The sequence below is a fragment of the Zootoca vivipara genome, chromosome 5, assembly GCF_965207765.1.
Source record: "Zootoca vivipara chromosome 5, rZooViv2.hap1.1, whole genome shotgun sequence".
In the NCBI taxonomy this organism is placed as follows: domain Eukaryota; kingdom Metazoa; phylum Chordata; class Lepidosauria; order Squamata; family Lacertidae; genus Zootoca; species Zootoca vivipara.
Genome location: NC_142588.1, coordinates 28,145,875 through 28,163,600, shown reverse-complemented (window position 1 = coordinate 28,163,600; position 17,726 = coordinate 28,145,875). Strand labels below are relative to the sequence as shown.

General features: G+C 44.6%; 1 long non-coding RNA gene across 3 annotated transcripts in view; it reads left to right on the top strand.

The window, feature by feature from the left end:
* The window catches only part of LOC148685623 (uncharacterized), a 44,082-nt gene that overhangs the window by 13,519 nt on the left and 12,837 nt on the right, over positions 1-17,726 (top strand). Inside the window, exons 2-3 of one of the 3 annotated variants that reach the window (XR_015950171.1) lie at positions 8,497-8,665; positions 13,679-13,750. The exons of the other annotated variants lie outside the window; for them this stretch is intronic. This is a non-coding gene — a long non-coding RNA (uncharacterized LOC148685623). Of the gene's footprint in view, positions 1-8,496; positions 8,666-13,678; positions 13,751-17,726 lie in introns of those variants that run through there. 3 annotated transcript variants of the gene reach the window in all.

Below are 17,726 nucleotides of genomic sequence, written 5' to 3'. Positions count from 1 at the left end.
ACAAGCAGAAGTATAAAATATACTTAAGAAGATGATGAAAACATCAAAACGCCGAGACAGTGGGATGTGAAATGTTCATTTTCTTCAACAATTGCAACCTTTAAGCTTAAATCCCTAGAGCAATTCACATGCAAAGGGATGAACTTGACCAGAAATCATTCCAAGTTCCACCGCAAACAAACTTAATTCATATTCAGTTTACTCAGCAATTATGGGAACTGCTTTCAGCTGTAGTGCAGATATTTCAAAGCTAAACCAAAAAAGTTCATTTCAAGCACTGACCTGACCTGGAATTTCGACAGAGATTTTTATGCAGTATCCCTTAAAAAAATATATTAAAAAAGCAATACACATTTAGCCATTTCCCCATTTCCCCATTTTAAACTTTCATTTTAAACAGCATTTCATTGTCAATTAAACATGATCACTAGGTCAAAGTGCTCTTCACTAGCACCTCCCCTCATCTCACTTCCTTGCCACTTTGGAGCAGAGTTTGACTTGTAACAAGCCAGAATTCGCTAGTACTAGCCAAACCAGGAAACTCTGGCTCGATGCCAGAAAACAAGCCAAGAAAATATGCCAAGGCCAGATGAATGCATTGATGACACAGGCCAGGAGTGGGAAACCTTAGGCCCGGGTGCTGAATGTGGCCCTCAAGCCCTCTCTATGTGACCTACAGATCTCTCTCTGAAGCCACACCTCCTATTCCTTAGCCACACCCCTAACTGGTCCTGCTTGTAACTCTTCCTGAATGTTCTTGCCTGGTTTGGAAGGTGTATTTGAACTCTGATAATCTCTCTTGTTGGTCTGGCTAGAGTATGGAGAGGGACAGGGTGCATTTGTGTAGAAACTTACCTACTACACAAGGGTAGAAATTACTTCAGAGACTTTTGGCTCAGCTGGTTGCTCTGAAGGGAATGGAGTTCCCCAGGGGGGGAAAGGCACCACCATTGTAATCTCGTATGGCTTTCTCTGCAATTTCCTCCTTTTCCAGCTCATCAATAGGGAAAATTATCCACTCTACTCCCTGGGCACTCCATAATAATGCAGACGGCTGAGGGAATGACGGAGCATGCAAATTCTGAGGTCCTTAGGGCAATCTTCTTTTCTGTGATTGCACTCAGTTTATAGAAATTAAAAGTAACTGAGTTGAAATGGCCACAAATACTTAGGGGGAAAAAATAAGGAAAGGGAGAATACACACCATGTGATCCGGGAATACAAAATGTGCACACCTGAAAATAATTTTGAGCTTGAAGTTACAAGACTGCAGATTCAAGGGCCTTGTTGAATTTGATATTGCTCTTGAGTATTCATGGCCAGGTGAGATTTTTTGGAAGGCAGCTAGAAGAGGCGCAGAAACCCAAGCTTCTGGTGAGGAGGAACATGTGATCCTCTTGAAAGCAGCAGCAGAAAAGCAACCAAGGGGGAAATCACATAAAAAGAAATGCAAATAAAAAATAAAAAGGACAATCCAAAATATTGCAGAATCTACAATATGTGCCACATTCTTACTTAGGCCAGTTTTCTCTCATTGTACACAGCCCCACATTCAGTTCAAAATAAGGGCATTATCTTAATTGCTACAGGGCACAGGGCCACCTGGCAAACATCTTTGCTGTGCTCGGTTGCCCCAGAATGAAGCCTTCACATTGGGATACTGGGTTATTTTGTTCCTAAATAGTGTGAGCACTGAGAAGCTGGCTCTGGGAGCATGTCATGCCAGTTGCTCTCAGTAGATCTGCCCATTTGCTTTGGGAAATGATTGTCCAAGTTCCAAATCAACCAGTCACTGGTTAGAGAAATATAAAGCCATGCAACTCATTATTTCACATTTTAAAACGTCTTGCAATGTATTCTGCTTGTGTAAAACCTCTACGCAAGTTGCGAGGTGCTTTTGAAGCCCATTTAAATGGCACAATTGGCACCCCCATGCTGCAAATATGCATGCAGAAGGGTGCAGCATCCGTGTCAGGTTGGGAGGAGGGGAAGAGAGACTTCCAGGAACCAGGATGGATTCTCAGACTGGCAGCCTGAGACCTCAAATCATGCCTTATTCCTGTGCCTTCTGAATTGCACTCTCTCCTCTTCCTGTCACCACTGCCCGATCCATCTTACAAAGTACTTCAAACCATGGCTAAATATAACTGTTACCACGTGGAGGGGAGACAGCCAGGGGAAAAGTCACCATTTAGAGCCCTTTTCCTGTCAGAAACTCAGCCTTGGGACTCTGAGCCAGGAATCACAAGTCATCCTGTCCCCTCCTATGGGAAAGACACGAGAGGCCATTTCACCAGTAAGGGCTACATTGTAAAAACATCTCCAATCTTTCCAGAAGCAAACTTTGTCCTTCTGAACTGTAACGGTTTCAATCCAAATGAGCTCAAAAGAACGATGAATTCCTGTCCTGTCCTCAGGCTTTCTTTTTTTGCTCACCATCACTTCCATTTCCTATTGTGTATGTAACTTGTAGGGCAGGGAAATGATGTTTTGATTTCCATTGTAAACTGGGCTGAGCAGATAACCTGCTTAGGTTGTCCTCATTGGTTAAACCAGTGTTTCCCAAACTTGGGTCTCCAGCTGTTTTTGGACTACAACTCCCATCATCCCTAGCTAGCAAGAGGGTCATGGATGATGGGAATTGTAGTTCAAAAACAGCTAGTGACCCACATTTGGGAAACCCTGGCCTAAAGCAAGCTTGGGAGACCTGAGGCCTTCTAGATATTGCTGGACTCCATACCCAATCAGCCCCAACCAGCATGGTCAACCATCAGGGAAGATGGGAGTTGTAGTCCAATAATATCATGGAGGCCCACAGTTTTCCAGTCATCAGTACTTGGGTGATGATAAGACTAGTATGTTGTTGGTCACATTTTAGAAATGATAATGTCAATCAAATTGGAGACCTCCTGTGCTGCCTGGGCATTGTGTGGCCACCATGTTTTTAACAAAGAAATAAATACGGTGATGTGATAACATACTAACAATAGAGCTGCCTCCAACCCAGCTGCCCATTGCACTCCAAACCATTCCCCATTGCAGAGAGGGTCTTGTGCATTCCAGTTCTTTGGAAGCACCCAACATCCTTACAGCTGAAATAATGCAAAAATTTCAGATTCATCAGAGGATTTTCCAGATACAAATAGGAAATCTGATTCTAACACAAGCGTTTTTCCACATCGGGCCTTTGTAAAAATTCATTGGCATTTTAGCATGAATTTCTCCTAAATAAAACAGACATTTTTGTATGCAAAATAGACACAATAGTGGGAAGCAATTTTCCTGAATATAATGCATTTTTGTACGTCATTTTCACCAGTCATTGCAGCACAGTGGCCTTCAGAGAAACATAGCAAGTTGCCTTATACAGAGTCAAGCCATTGGTCCAGCTAGCTCAATATTGTGTACACTGATTGGCTGTGGCAATGCAGGGTTTCGGAGACGGGATATTCCCACCCCCTACCTGGAGAGGCTGAGGACTCTCCTCCAGCTGCTATTAGACAAAGACATTTGGAGATTCCACCACGGATTCTCAGTATATATACATTACAACCTATTAGCCAGCGATACCCCCGCCTTCATCCTTTCCTGATTCATTTGCATGTGGCTATTCTATTAGTTTAAAAATGATCCGAAGCCATAAATCTTAAATTTGTAATTAAAAACCAGGCCACTGGATCTGTGCTTTTCTAACAGTGACACCTCAGGGGAAAAAAAGAAACCCAAATAATAATAATAATAATAATAATAATAATAATAATAAAGTATCTTTCAGTGACATCTTATTCATCGAGTGACTGTAGAAACCGTTCATTCACCTCCTATTTAAACATACAGACAAATGAATATTATTGTACAGGACCCCTCCCTCCCTCCCCTCCCCTCTTTCCTAAGCTATTTAATTAAACTAATTTAGTGCATGAGGTGAGATTCTGAGGGGGTTTTCTCTCCCCCCCCCCGGAAAATAATGAACGCATCTTTCTTTGGTGACAGCCCTCTGTAGGGAATGTATTGCAGCACACGGCTGGGGTTTTTCATTAATACAGGACGCCTTGTTGAAGAAATCTCTGTCTAGAAAACACTCAGCTGAAAGACTTCCTCAGCAGTTGTGACTAGGGCTGACATCTAAAGGGTATTCTTGTATTTTTAAAAGACGAGCTTCAAATTTTGTTGGCTCCTTCTCCTTCTAGGTGATAAGAGTCGCAAAAGCGAGCATCAAAACCCAAAAGGAAGGGTGGTGAGCTCCACTGTGTAAAATTAAGTAATTTATCCACATATTTCCTGATTCACAGGAATGTGAGTAGTTGTCGTTGCCGCCACCGCCACTGCTTTTGATGATGTCTTTCTCATAGTTTAAAAGAAAACAAAAACAGAATATTCAGAAAAGGGATCTTGGCAGCTTGCTGATGGGCTTACTCCCCATGTCATACTTTTCCTGCCCACCTGCAAGGTGTGCTTTTTGAATGAGGTTTTTTTTTTTTAACACGCACCCCGCTGATCAAAATGGGACACTTGTTTTTTGGGTCCTGAGCTCTCGCAGGAGCCAGCTAACTCCCACGGGAGCATGAAACCCAAAAACGAATGTTGTTTGGTTTTGAAGGGAAGGATTTGCAAATTGTATTATTGAGCCAAATCTGATCATATAGTTTCCTATTCCACGGATGCCTTATTTCTTAAAATGCTTTTCAGTGCCTCTGCGTCTCTGCACCAAAGTGTGTCAAAGTGCAAAGCAAGAGAAACAGGATGCCCAGCTCAAGGCTGGATGATGGCTGGCTTTGTCTGATGCTATCAGTCTGACGTGCAGAACAGGCAAGATAAGTCAAGGCTGCCTGAGGATGCTACTAAGGGTAGCATGAGTCAGCATCTGTTTACGCACATGGCGTAATGTGTTTATGACCGGACACAGGAAGATCCATATATGGACTTGTGACCCCCTTGCGTGCGCACATTTACAGAGCCCAAGAAGTGTATAAGAAGCTTTGCAATTTGTGTTTCTTTACTCCTGTCGTGAGCTTGACCACCAGGAGTCTCTTAAATTTAAGAATTAAATTCTTTCTCTGGAACTCAACCCCGGTGTCGTTTTGACTATCTTTGTCCTTGCCTGGGCGCAACGTAAAGGACCCTTAGTAGCTGATAAGGCTGCAGTTTGGCACTCCGGCATGAGCCAGTTGATTCGAGTCAGAGAGCTGGATCAAAAAATGGGACATTCTGGGACTAATCAAAGGCCAGGTTGGCTTCTGTGATTCAGGGATTTCCCACTCAAATCGGGACAGTTGAGGGGAATGTTTTTAGTGTTCCACTTGGACAATGGAGTTGCTCTATTCCTCCTTGCCTCCTTCATTCCTCCACCTTCCTCTCCATGTCCCCCACCTTACCCCACGGGTGAAGAACCTTAGGGAAGAGTGTTGGGGAAGTGGGAGAAGATGAGAAGGCAGCTTCTCCTGGTCTAGGCAGAGCTAGCGTTTGCAGTCAGGGGGTAGACGGGGCCTACATTCTCCAGCTGCAGATGGCAGAGATGGAGAACAAGCCCAAATTCAAGTGTGGGCAAGTGTGTGAGGCAGTGGGGTGGGCCTTAAACTCGAGGCACTCTACACAAAAACATTAGAAGAGGCCTGGTGGGTCAGGTACGCAGGAACCAATTATTTGTGAACACAAGTAGAAACCTATGAGTGACCGTGGACCCTGATGAAAGGTATCAGCTATCCTTCCACTTTTGCCCTTCTCACTTTTTATGACACAGTTATTGACTCAAAAAGTCCCAAAATTTGGATTTTAGCTTAAAGTACTTACAAAATGTGTTCAAAATGCAGATTCCGGAGTGAAAATGTATGTTTTGTGTGGCCAAATGCGTTCAAAAAGTAGGGCAACGTTTTACACTTTGTTTTGTAAATTGCCAATTGATGAGGAATTGGTACAGAGAGAAAAGAAAACACTGAATTAAAATGGCAAGGAAAAAAAATATTTTCTAGTTAATGTACCAACATTGCTCGCTTGAGTCAAGGAAAATATAAAAGTAACCCTCTGAGAGATTTGAGCTGTACATCCGTGACCAACTCCAGAATGGAGGGGAAAATTCCTCCTCTGTAGTCACAATCCAACATTCTCTTTGCTATCTCTCCTCAAGAATGCCAGAGATAAAAGTTAGTTCAGTTCTGAGCCGAGGGTGGGGAAAGCAGCAGAACATATTGCTGAATAGAATTATTTCTGGCTTTTCGGAAGCCTGTTAAATAAATCCCACCTAGCTGCCCTCATTGAAAAGAGGCAGGCAGGCACCAGAGACTCTGAAGGCAGTGTTCTTTTTGCATAACACTTGAAGGAAGGAGAAATAAGACTTCTTTCAAGACTAGAAGCTTTTGGCACCCTCTTGCAGATACTGCTAAAAGATTTTTTTTCCCCATATGGGGAAAAAGAAAGAAAGCCATTTAGCCAGAGATTAGCACTGCAATCTCCCACAGCCTGATGGTCACCTCAGCCTCTGAGTGAACCCAAACTGTCGCTCTGGAGAAATGGTGGCAAAAGAAACAACGAAAGCTTCTGAAAACAAAGGTTCCCCCCCTCCCTTAAGAATGGGAGAATTCAAAGATGGGTTAGCACACTGATCAATATCCACATACGCTGCTGAAAAGAATAGTGTTTTCTGCTGTGGTTTAGGCTACAGGACCCAGGTGACGCTGTGGATAAAACCACTGAGCCTAGGGCTTGCTGATCAGAAGGTCAGCGGTTCGAATCCCTGTGACGGGGTGAGCTCCTGTTGCTCGGTCCCAGATCCTGCCAACCTAGTAGTTTGAAAGCACGTCAAAGTGCAAGTAGATAAATAGGTACCGCTACAGCGGGAAGGTAAATGGCGCTTCCATGTGCTGCTCTTTGTCATGCTGGTCACATGACCTGGAAGCTGTACGCCGGCTCCCTCGGCCAATAACGCGAGATGAGCGCCGCAACCCCAGAGTCGGTCACGACTGGACCTAATGGTCAGGGGTCCCTTTACCTTTACCTAAATGTGGAAATACCAATGGCTGGAAGAGAATAACTATACTGGTTGGTTTGGTCGTGGTTGCCTATGCCCTACCCTGCCACCGCCAGCTGTATTCACTCCTCTTTTGGTCTTGTGTATACAAGGCCAGGCCAAGACATTTTGCTGCCCAAGGTAGAATGGAAAATGGCACTCTGACAGTTGGGGGGGGGGTTATCCCTGAGAGCAGCAGACTGTTTTAGTGGTCACATGGGAGGCACACAGAGCTTCAGATGGGCTATCACTGCTGTCCATACAACAACTGTGACCAAAGCTGTCCGCTTCACTCTGCCTAATGGTAGGGCCAGCCCTGGGTCTAGGCTCCTCAAGCAACTAACTGAAAAAGCAAAGAATTCAGTGGTGAGTCTTGCCTGATAGAATTCCCTTTTGAGAGAAAGACGCCTGGATCCATCAGTTCTGATTTTTTAGAAGGAATTTAAAAACTCATCTCTCCCTCTGCCTGCCCACCCAAGGGTCTGGAAACTAAGTCTTATGAGGAATGGTTTGAGGGAGTTGGGTGTGTTTAGCTTGGTAAAGAAGAGACTGAGCGGAGGTATAATAGCCATCTTCAAATATCTCAAGGGCTGTCATATGGAAGATGGAGGAACCTCATTTTCTCCTTCTCCAGATGCTAGTATCTGAACCAATGGGTTCCAGTTACAAGAAAGGAGATTCTAACTAAACATCAGGAAGAACCTTCCGACGGTGGGACACTCTCCCACAAGATGTGGTGGACTCTCGTTCCTTGAGGTTTTAAAGCAGAGGTTGGATGGCCATCTGTCAAAGATGCTTTAGTTGAGATTCCTGTATTGCAGGGGGCTGGGCCCTCGGGGTTCCTTCCAACTCAACAATTTTATAACTCTGTGTAGAAGATGTGAGCCTGTGTGTCCAGCACTCTAACTACAACGCCGTTGAAACTCCCATTACAGTCATTCCCAACATGAATTGGCTGGAGAACTGCATTGCAAAACATGGAGCAGTACGGATTTTGATGGGTTAATGTTTTTCTGTTTTGCAATTTGTTTCAGAATGAAATGCAAACTGAATCAAATTTCCCCACTCTCCCTACTTGCTGGCCCTCCGCCCTGCCTCTGTTTTTGAGGCATTCGCTCTGCTGATTAATATTTGGGCAAGAACAGCGGCACGTCCAAGGCTTTTTCACATGACTGCCGGCTAACAGACTCCTTGTTCTCTGGAGCTTCAGGTCAGTGCATCATGTGAGATGTTTCGCTGACTCTCAGTCAGGAGAGGAGGCCAGTCTTTCGAGTGACCCGCCTACTCCCTCCTCTGTTGGCAGGATAACAAAGAAGTAGCCGTAAAAGTGGCTTGGTAGAAACGGTCTGTCTTAGCTGCGCTGCTCTTGGTTTGTTCTTGCAGAGTGGAGCAGATGGCAGCTGCTTACTTTTTTAATTGAACAGTTTGGTATTAAAATTTAACAAGCCAAGTTGGAGGCTTTATTTTGGCTTTCTTTTTTTTTTTGGTTTCAGGTTAAAGAAAGCTACATTAATTTAGCAGTAAGGTATATATTGCCGAGACCGTCTCCACATCTCCCTCCTAGCTGAAAATATTAATCGTGCCTTGAATTAAGAAAGTGCTGAAATAAAGGGAATGTGGAATCCAACTGACACTGCACCATTTCTACATGGTTGTGAAAAGGTACTGAGAAACCCATTCTCCAAACTGAACCCTAAAAGCAGCGAACAGCTGCAAATATACAAATAATAGGGATTCAAAAACATCTCACTTTAGTGGGGAAGACTGTGACCAGGTGTGTCTGGTGTATCTGCTCATTTCACTGTTCAGGTGCAGCTTGGAGATTCCAGACTGCTCTCCCTTCTTATGATTCTTCAGCTCGAAACCAGATTTGGACTGTGCAGCTCCATCCCTCCACCAAAGGCCCCGCCCCTCCCTGGCTTGGTATCACACCTTGCAAGTCTCTTTTTGGCCTGGCTGGAATGTGACCTTGAATTCTGATCAGGGGTGCCGACTTGAATAAAATATTTGCGGTGTGTGTGTGTGTGTGTGGAGATAAGGCCCACCCTGCATAATTGATCACAAGACATAGCACACACAAACCATTTGAATAGCAATGTCCATGAATTTTGAGAGGGGGCTGAAATATTTTTTTTTGGGGGGGGGCCCTTGAAGGGACCAGGGCCGTCTTAAGCGCCCCTGGCGCCGTGGTGTGCTGGATCCCTCCGGCGCCCTCCCGCCCTGCTTCCCAGCGCGGTGGGCGGGTGGGCGCCGCGCGGCTGCCACAAGCGCTGCTGCGCGGTGGGCGGGCGGGCGGGCAGGCACAGTGCAGTTGCTGTGGGCGCAGCTGCGCGGCGGACCAGCCAGCCAGCGGGCGGGCGCAGCTCGCAGCACCCTCCTGGCGGGCCGGCGCCGTGGTGCCCTGCGCCACCCAGCCTGGCCGTAGGCCCGGCCCTGGAAGGGACCTCAGCTCCTAGGAGTTGGCTGCTATAACTCTGATACTGTCCCTTGCCTTGCGCTCTCTCTCTCTCTCTCTCTCTCTCTCTCTCTCTCTTTCTCGCATAGGTGTTGACTACTTAGGGCTGAGGCGGTTTCGGCCCCCCAACCTTTTTTTAGGGGGCAGGGCCACCTCAATGTCCAGAGGGCATTCAACTCTGCCCCCTAACCTCCCCAATTGTCTGGAGGAGATGGCACCCATGTTGTGTAGAAACCAGCCTACTGTACAAAAGTAAAATTTTAATCCACAGCTCCACCCACTTTCCCCTCTGACCCCATGGCACGTGGACCTTGAAAGCTTGCAAAGAAGGGATCATGGCCCTCAGGCTCCAAAAGATTCCCCACCCTTGGGCCACATAAAGACACCCTCAGAGAATATGGATAGATCCAGATGACCAGAGGCCCGGTCCTATCTTAAACCAGGCGGCTATGGAATTACGGGTCGCCAACGCCATAAAGATCTTTGTGACAGGCTTTCGTTGTATGGCTGCCACACAAACAGGATGTCTGAGGAACTGGCAGTGGAGGGGGGGAAAAGGAAGAGAGAATTGGAACCATTTCCCACAAACCCCGAGCTTAAATGCCAAACATGCCTTCTCGTCTCTTGGGGAAATCATAATATTGTCAATTGAAATTAACTAAAGAGGGCATGATTCAGCCACAGTTGAAGCAGTGCTGTGCTCAGCTAACCCAATGAAACCGCCAGGGCTTCTATCACGTGCTGAATTTGGGCTGGATTCGTGCCCTCATTTTCTAGGATGGAAGTCTGGAGGGAGACAAGCAATAATCTTACACTTCCTTAAGGCTATTCGCAAACAGCAGACCTTGCAGCTACAGACACTGCCAGCTCTCCATTTATTCCACCCGTCCTCCCGCTCTTCTGCTTAGTAAGGCATGACTCAAGAGAGCGGCTCTTGCTTTTTAAAAAATGAAAAGGAAAGGAAAGAAAGAATTGATTTGTTTTTAGAGAGGCTTTGATTTCAAATCAATTCCCCAATTAAAAAAACAACAACTTAAGGTTTATGGTTGGCAGAGAAGTGAAACTGGGTCCATTTGTTTATTTGTGCCCCCCTGCCCAATGTATGTGTGTTCAAAAGTGCTTTCATTGCTATTATTTTAAGATCCATTTTAGATCCATTGCTTTCTGATGGGGCTTCTTTGCTCTCTCTCTCTCTCTCTCTCTCTCTCTCTCTCTCTCTCTCTCTCTCTCTCTCTCTCTCTCTCTCTCTCTCTCTCACTAGACCAAGGCCTTGAATCCCCCTCTACAGCACTCTAAAGATTATTCCAGTGGAATTTAAGAAGCCACCTGAAGCTTCAGTGAGCTATCTGTGGAGTGACCTCTCCCAATTGCTTTGCTCCATATTTCGAGGTTAATCTTGCTATATGAATCCCTTGAAGCCAGTGGCTTCTATGTATGTACAAAGAATTCTCCATTAACCCCCCCCCCCTCACATGTTCCTGCTCTAGTCAAGGATCAACAGAGACAAGACAATAAAAGGAAATATTCTCGAAGAAAGGGACTTGGAATCACCCAGGTGTGGCTTGCAATCACCTCCTGAACCCAGAAAAGAGGTTTAGTACATCTAGCAAATGTTCAGGATCTTGTTATCTTCAGATATGTGGTTGCTTCATCCCTGCACAGTGATATTGGAGCGCTCTATTGGGAAACTGCTTCTGCACAACTCTCTCTCTCTCTCTCTCTCTCTCTCTCTCTCTCTCTCTCTCTCTCTCTCTCTCTCTCTCATTGTCTGTCTGTCTGTGAAGGGAACCTGGATCATTAGTATTAATAAGACTGTCTACGGTTCTGATAATAAATGCAGACTGAAGAAACTCCCGTATACTCATCTTCCTCTCAAGTTGATGTACTATGAGTCTTATCCCACCATTAACATTTTTGTCTCATTGTTCTGCACTGGCTTTAAAAATCTCAATACTTTTGATTGTGTGTGTTTAATTATTATGTTCATTGCCTTAATTGCTGTTGTAGAAAGAAGGTAGTGTAAAAAAACCCGTTTCAAATAGATAAATAAATGATCTCAAGTGGGTTTTCTTTTCCTAGATCAAAAGGCTCTTATCATTTTGCCATATCAGCTAATTATTTAGATATATATATATATATGTGTGTGTGTGTGTGGAATTAAACTATAACTATACTATATATAACTTCCACGTTCATTGGTCGTCAACTAAAAGCATCTCTCCAAGGTCTTAAGAGTCTTTCGCAGGTGAGCTCTTTTATCTCCAGACAGAAAGAACTGAACCAAGAGCTTTACATGCAGACGCAAGTCTACAGATGTTGCTGGACTACAACTCCCACAAGCCCTAGCTAGCATGGCCAGTGGTCAGGCATGATGGGAGTTGTAGTCCAGCGACATTTGGAGAGCCACAGGTTCCCCACCCCTGCCGTAATAGCCTAAGATGAACCCTGCTGGACAGAACAAGGGACCATTTAACTCATTATCTTTTCACAGACAATGGTGAACAGGTGTTTCCGGGAAACCCACAAGCAGAGCACGAGAGCCGCAAACCTCCATCAGAAACGTTCTATCTCTGAACATAAAGGTTCACTTTATCTCCTATAAGTATTACTAGACAAATCCTTTGTTTAACCCCCCTTTTAAATCCACCTGAACTAGTGACCATCACTACATCATTTAACAGCAAATTCCAGAAGTGAATGTTTTGTTGTCTGCCGGACTTTGTGCTGCTGTGTCAAATCTCCTGCCGATCAATTTTCACTGGGTGATCCCGAATCCTACTGCTAGAGGGAGGAAGAGATGTTTCTCTGCATCCACTTTTCCCATACAATGCACAATTTTATTCACCTCTACCATGTTTCTCCTCCAGCAGTTGTTTTCCAGTCTTCCAGACGACCTGTTTATCAAGCACTCACCCTGACTTGTCTGCACAAAGTTTGCGAGGAGTTCGACAACCCTGGCTATTGTGCGTTCATTGAGACCTGTTTGCAAGGAGGTTAGATGACATTGTGCCAAGCAAATGCCACACAAAAAGTCCAGTGGGTGGGCTTGTTGCGCAAGTGCTCCGCACAGACTTCAATTGTGCAGCCTGAATTCTCTGGTATCTGGTCAAATCCCACCCCCAAAATAATGACAGCCTAGAAGTGCTGCACACCTCAAATCCCAAAACATTTAACCCTTTTTTTCTGCAAGGAAGGTGCTCTGACACCTGGTTCATTTTGGTTGCCCTTTTCCACACATTTCCCAGCTCTATGATATCCCCTTTGAGAAGGATTGACTAAAACTGCACTTACTGTAGTATTGCTTCCTTGAAATCCTGGCTGTTAAAGTTACATGTTTGCAAATATGGGTCACTGTTTTTCACGTGGGCAAAAGCCTTTGGCAACTAAAGCCATCACTTCCTCGTGGCTGTGAAAGGTTTAAGTTCACAGATTTTGGGCAGCTCTTGAGAGACAAGTCACATGGCCTGGAGGCTGAACCGATGTCTTCTTTCATACACTTGAGAGATAGCTGTGCAATAATATTAAAAATCCTCACAAATTACATGCACTAATGCAGGCTTCCTCAACCTCGGCCCTCCAAACGTTTTTGGCCTACAACTCCCATGATCCCTAGCTAGCAGGACCAGTGGTCAGGGATGATGGGAATTGTAGTCTCAAAACATCTGGAGGGCCGAGGTTGAGGAAGCATTGCATCCATTTGGACCCTTGTTCAAATTAGAAAGTAGGATCATCTTGCTCAGGATAGTGTCTATCATCTATCTATCTATCTATTCTTGACTTGTGAACTACTCAGGGAATTTTGGATTATGACTGTTAAAGGCAGAGTGCTGAACTCAATTGTCTAATACAGTATAGCACTGGCAAATCTTACATTCTTATTCACATTTTTTTGCAGTTTCATTTAAATTAGCCCATGCACCCAATTACAAACTATTATTTATCTCCTTAATATATATCTAATACCCATGTGAAGTTACCATTCCACCCCCACCCATTTTTGGAACCATCTTCCAGGACAAAATGCATCTTATAAATCTTGCTTCCTTCAAGAGAATATTTGCAAGATATCTAGTGTTGCCCCACAGTCTAGACAGGATGCTCTTTTAATATAGTGAGTTTTGCTATCTCTGGACAAAGAGTGCTGTTGACACCTTAGACTCCCTAGAGGTGATGCAATAAAATGAAAGAAAAATCAACATCTCGGGCGAACCTCTCTCCAGGGTTCCTCAAACACTGAGAGGAGAAACATGCAAATAAACAATCCAGAGGATTCATCCTCACTTCCAGCTTTGGTATGTAAACTCTGATTGAAATTCCACACTGTGACCTCTTATTAAGCTATTGCAGTGAAAAGTGAACATCCCTGTTCAGAGCGATGCCCAGGCATACACAGGTGCTGTGGACAAACAGAAGAAAGCTACTCCTTTCATTTGTTTCCTGGGGACAAATCATCAGATTTATTATTATTATTATTATTATTATTATTATTATTATTATTATTATTATTAGAAATTATATACCACCCTATACCCAGAGGTCTCAGGGTGCTTCACATAAAAAGATCACAATATATAAAATAAAAATAAAAGCAATAACCCAATAATACCCTCCCCCAAGAGCCACATTTTAAAAGGATATGGGATGTTGATCAGGAAAACCAAAGCCCTGGTTAAAAAGGGACATTTTTGCCTGGCGCCTAAAGGTGTATCATGAAGGCGCCTGGTGAGCTTCCCTGGGGAGAGCTTTCCACAGACAGGGAGCCACTGCAGAGAAGGCCCGTTCTCGTGTTGCCCCCCCCCTGGACCTCTCGAGGAGGAGGCACACGAAGGAGGGCCTCAGAAGATGATCTCAGGGTCTGGGTAGGTTTATATGGGAAGAGGGAGTCCTGAGCTGTTTAAGGCTTTATAGGTCAAAACCAGCACTTTGAATTGGGACCAGAAACTAATCGGTAGCCAGTGCAGTGCGTCTCTTGCTTATGGGGCCATTGATACAGATCACCTTCCCCCTGCTTTTCAGAGTGGCTCCCAGTTTGTGCCAAGCAGGCTTTCGGAGTGGTTTGCCATGAGTGATTCAGCCACACATTGCTCAGCCCCTGTAATTGACATTCAGCCGGGGGGGGGGAGCGGAAAATAGCAGCCTCCACTCATTGCAGATGATTTGCACAAACTCATTTTTTCCCACCCGGGAGCTGGGGCTAGCGGAGCTGCTTGCCATAGGGCAGATCAATTCAGCCCATCAGTCCTATGTTATCAGAAGCTTGCCAAGCAACGCTCCCCCACCCACCTGCAGACTTAGCAAGAGATGACGACTCTAGCCAAGGCAGAGGAACCTGAAGCCAGACAGGATATTCAGTCACCCTCATATGGAGAAGATGACATATCAGTTGCATAAAATTAATTTATTTAGTTAAAGGAGGTGTTAATTAAGAGATCTCATTTATTGTGCCTTTGCAGAGAGCTCTCGGGGGCCTTTGAACTGTCAGCTCTGGTGACAGCAGAAGCTAATGGTGTCACAAGTTAATAATAGGATGATTCATGTTGAGGAATAAAGTGGAAGAAGGCATTGCATAAAAGGTGGGAAGGAAAGGGGGAAGGAGGTGATTGCATGTGTGTGTGGGGTCACCATGCAGCTACATGCGGGCTGATCTCGCAGAATGTGCCGTGCGTTACAAGAAACGGGCTTTGCAGCTCCGTTAAAAGGAAAAGGACAGCTACAATATGGGGTCTGGAATCGAGCAGCTTGGGAACTGCTCCTTTGTAAGGCGAGAGGTGCTCATCAATTATATTTATAAGAGCCAAACCCGTAGGAATAGATAAGGACAAGTGGTCTAATCGTATCTTGCCTCCTCCATCATCCACATCAACTCGGTGAAGTCAATTTGCAGTAGGTTCAGGACAGACAAAAGGAAGTGCATCTCTCCACTGAACGCATTGTGTGTCCAGGAGTATAGTGTTTTAGCACCGACGTGGAATGCCATATAGCTTTTGATGTCACCAGGACCAATCCTGAATGAATTTATCGAACCCTTTACAAAAGCTATCTAAGCCAATGGCAGCCACGGCCATGTTTTATGCCGGTGGAGTTCATAGGCTGGTGTCTGTGGCGTGTGTGTGTGTGTCTGTATTAAAATGTCCTTTCATTTTGTCTTTCTTTCCCCGACTTACCGCAAATCAACTTTATTGGATAATGTGGAGCATTCTAAGAGATGCGGAGGATGCAAAAGACTTTCGGTCCACTTCTCCTTATCTGTATGGGTTTTGCTCTTATAAATATAATTAATGGGAGCCTTGTGTCTTCCCAAAGAAAAATGCGGCTCTCCACACCATCCATAATTTTACAAGCTCTTGAGTTGTCTTTCGCCGCCTGAACTATGAAAGCCTCAAAGCATTAGCCTGTCCCCATAAGGAAGGTGCTGTGCCTCCCTCCCCCGCTGTACATAGGAAGCTGCCTTACACCCAGTCAGACCCATTGCTCCATCAAGCTCAAAATTGTCCACACTGATTGGCAGAAGCTCCCCAGGGCTTCAGAGCTTAGCCGTTATGGCCAGTACCCACTGAGAGCCTTCTCATCCATGTGTGGAGTGTGACTTGTTGCCAGCGGCCTCTGTGCAGCTCAAACATTAGCTTTTTGTATTTGAGTGGTAAGAGAAAAAGGGAAGGTATTTGCCAAAGGATGGAATCACAGAATCACAGAATTGCAGGGCTGCCATACATCCGGACGAGATTCGGCAGTTGGAAACAGTGTCTGGACGGAAATTGCTGAAATGGCTGGGAAAATAACCCATGCCGGAAGTCCAGATTTTGACGAATTTCCTTAAAAGGTTCTTTTGCAAGAGTTGGAAGGGACCCCGAGTCCAACCCTCTGCAATGCAGAAATCTCAACAGCCAATCTGAAACCATACCGGGCCCTGCTTAGCTTTGCAAACGTGCTAGCAGTTTTATTGCTGCACCACTAGGCTTAGCTGCCATTGCCCTGCTGAGAGGCTGCCTCATCGCTGTTCCCCTAGATGAAAGTCAGGCTCCACCTTCACACTTGAGGAACTTGAACTGTACAGAGCAGGAGGGGGAAAGGGGCAGAATGAGGACGGAGGTTTTGGGGGGAAAGGGTCTCTGACAGACATCTAGATGAATACATCGCTCTTCTGGAGACCTGGAATGGTCACATACTTCACACTGGTGCCTGGTCATTTCTTGGCATCCTTGAGATGGTGGATGAATTTCTGGAAATGTGACAGCCCCCTAGCTGTGCTGCTCCATTTGCTAACTAGAAAGGGCATTCTGTGTGTGTGTGTGTGTGCGTGTTGAGGTTGCAGCAAGTTCAGCAAGAGAAAAAGAGCCTTGGGGACCCAATAAACAACCCAATAAAAAGACTATATCAAGAATTTATAAATTACTATTAGAATGGAGAAGTAATCAAAGAAATAACAATCAAGTGGTCGCAAGATCTAGGTAAACCAATCTATTTAGAAAGGTGGGAACAGCTATGGTGTTACGATATTAACTTCACTGCCTGTTATGCTCTGAGGGAGAATATCATGGAGATGGGTTACTGCTGGTATCTCACGCCTGTAAAATTGGCAAAGATTAATAAAAAATATTCAAATTTATGTTGGAAATGTAAAGAGGAGTTTGGCACATTATATCATATGTGGTGGGGGTGTAAAAAAATCAAACAATTCTGGACAAAAATTCATGAGGAATTTTTTTTAAAAAAATGTTTAAAAGAACAATATATAAAAAACCAGAAGCATACCCCTTGGGGCTGGTAACAGAAGATATTCCTAAGGAAAATAAGATCATATTTCTCTATGGTACAGCAGTGGCGAGGATATTAGTGGCAAGTCATTGGAAAACAGAAGTGATACCAGAAATACCGGAGTGGAGATCTAAACTGTATGAATATATGGCAATGGCAAAACTGACTGTAATTATAAGAGGGGGTTCTATCCAGAAGCTGAAGGAAGAATGGAAAATGGTAGAAGTGTACATGGCAAAATATGGAAATGTAACCTAATCAAGCGTGAACACATAAGGGTTAAGCTCACAAGGAGGAAAATATTGTACAGGAAGGGAAAGTATTTCAAATATAATTTATATAACGCAACAGAAAATTTATAGGTAAGATTAAATGAGATTGTATATCGGTGAGGGAAGTCAGGAGTGGGAGGGCAAAAATCAGGAGAGGAGGGAAGGGGAGGAGATAAAGGATTGGGCTTATATGACTGGATGAAAGGATTTTTGATTCTGATTTACCAAGGATTGTATTTTA